Here is a 2,441-nt window from a genome sequence, read left to right as displayed (position 1 = left end):
TTCTTCTCTTTTTCTTAGTTTTATTCCTCTCAAAAAAGTAAAACAAGAATAATTATGAGAAATTAAAATAAGAAGGAGAAGATGAAGAAAAAAGATGAGAAAAAAAAGAAGATGAAGTAGAAGATGAGAATGAGGAAAAATAAGATTTTTGAATTGTGTGCACCTTATTTAAATCTAGAATCCACCGAAATTCCTTAATGATGACAATATACAAATAAACTCAGTTTAAAACAAGTTCAGACCAGAATGTACCGAAATTAAACTCAAAATGCACTTTGTTTAAATCTGGAATGCACCAAATTACTTAATAATGATGATGCACATGCAAATTCTTCTTTCTCCTCCTTCTTCTTCTTCGTTATTATCATCATCTTCTTTTTTTTCTTATTCATCTTCTTCTTCTTGTTTTACCTTCTCATAATTCTTCTTATTTTATTCTCTTAATAAGAATAAAAACAAGAAAAAATCAAATAAAGAAGAAGAAAAAATACATAATGCTGCAAAATCATTAGGAAGAGGAGGAGAAAAAACAAAAAATGCAGCTACAACAGTAGCAATAAAATAACGACGATGAGAAAAAAATACGCAATGAAAAGGAAGGTGAAAAAGAAATTCAAATGAGAAAAGAAGGAGGAGGAGGAGGAGGTGTGGTGGTGGTAGTGACGACGACGATAACGAAAGAAAAAGATGAAGAAGAAGGAGGAGGAGGAGAACGTGCACGACATGGGTTAAGAAGCCACATTGAAGCACAACCCTGACTAGCGAATATCCCAATTGGCAATCATATTCAAATATCTAAACTTATCTGATAAACTTGAGAAGATATAAAAATGGTTATTGAAATCAAATCTAACCCCTTCACTAAGTTAGGCGCTATATATAAAGGGGAGCAACGAGCCCCCAAGTTCAACTCAATATCCTACACACTCTAAACCCATTACCTCATCGGAGATTCTTCTAATGACTTGAGCATCGGTGTAAACCCTAGGTAATTAGTAACTAATTGACCAATAAATTAATTTATATGTAAAAAAATTAAAAAATTAAGTGTTATAGTTTAATGGAGTAAAAATAATTAAAATATAAATTTTGACACTAATTTTAAAAGTTTTGGCCCAACTGGCCCAACCCAACCCCCCATATATGAAGAGCATCAGCTCTTCTCCTTCCTCAAAACAATGAAACACGTTGCTGATTGCATGAGGAGAAGGAAGAAAACTCCATTACCTTAATCTCTCATTCAAATCCATATAACTTCCAATCTGGAGCTCCGATCGCCGCACGGTTTGCGGCCACACATCCACCGCGTCAAGTTCTACAAATTGTTCCACCTAACAATTTGGAAGGTAAGCCTCGATTTCTTTTCTAGCCACTCCCCCTTCATTTTCGAAAATCTTAAGCCTTTTGTGTTGAAATTTTGTTGAATTTCGGTGTTTAGGATCGAATTGGCTTTATGTGCTTGACGGGTCTTGTCCCGAACTCTCGTTGGTAAGGTAAGAAACTACTAACCTTTGTGGAATTGTTAAATTAGTAAACCCTATATTGATTTTAGTAATATTGGTATGGAATTAGATTGTATATATATATATATATTTGAAACCAAATTGGTGGTGTTGGAAGCTTGATTTTGGACCATAGAGGCCGAGTTGCTGTTGGGTGTATTTTTGGTGTTTCGAGCGTTGGCAAAACGGTGGTGTTTGTTGCGTTCTGGGCATTTGGGAGAAATCGGCCAAGGTATGATTTTGGTTTCTCATAGATAATATATAATGTTTCGTGAAAACATGGGTTAAACGACCATAGGATAAGAAGAACTATGTGTTGGGGCAAATTTAGTGGTTTTGATTAACACAATATGTATTAAGTCGAATATTGAGTTGATATGGTTGATGTGGGTAACATGATGATTTTGATGATTGATAATGATGTATTGATAATTATGTTTAGAATTGTATGAATGTGGATTACTGGATTGAATCTTATGAGATTGTATAATTGGTATATTATGGAGTGAAGGAGGAGCGTTGATATATGGCTTGGCTTGTTTTGGCAAGGTTTTGAAACTTGGACTATTGGTATTGAATTAAGAAGTTGTGAAAATAGAGGTTTATGAATTTTTATTAAAACTAGATTTTTGACCGAATTTTGTCGGGCCATAACATGACTTCTGGACTCTCGATTTCTAACAAACTTATTTCATATAAAAATTGGGTCCGTAAATTTTACGCCGTTCGAAGAATAGACTAAAAATGATTTCTAACGAAAAGGTTATGCGCATGAAAAATTTTAGTGTGTAAAAGGAAATTCCCTAGCACTTAAAAGCTTTTTGCCATTTTTAAGAGGCATGTGTATGCGAGTGCACACGCGATGCAAGCTATCTGTTTTGTCCAAGGGGGCTTGTGTACGCAGACAGGGGTCGCGTATGCGAGTGGGGTAAATGACAA

This window comes from Arachis hypogaea, chromosome 13, assembly GCF_003086295.3.
Source record: "Arachis hypogaea cultivar Tifrunner chromosome 13, arahy.Tifrunner.gnm2.J5K5, whole genome shotgun sequence".
In the NCBI taxonomy this organism is placed as follows: domain Eukaryota; kingdom Viridiplantae; phylum Streptophyta; class Magnoliopsida; order Fabales; family Fabaceae; genus Arachis; species Arachis hypogaea.
The sequence above is the reverse complement of the archived record's forward strand: the minus strand, read 5'-3'. Positions refer to the sequence as shown.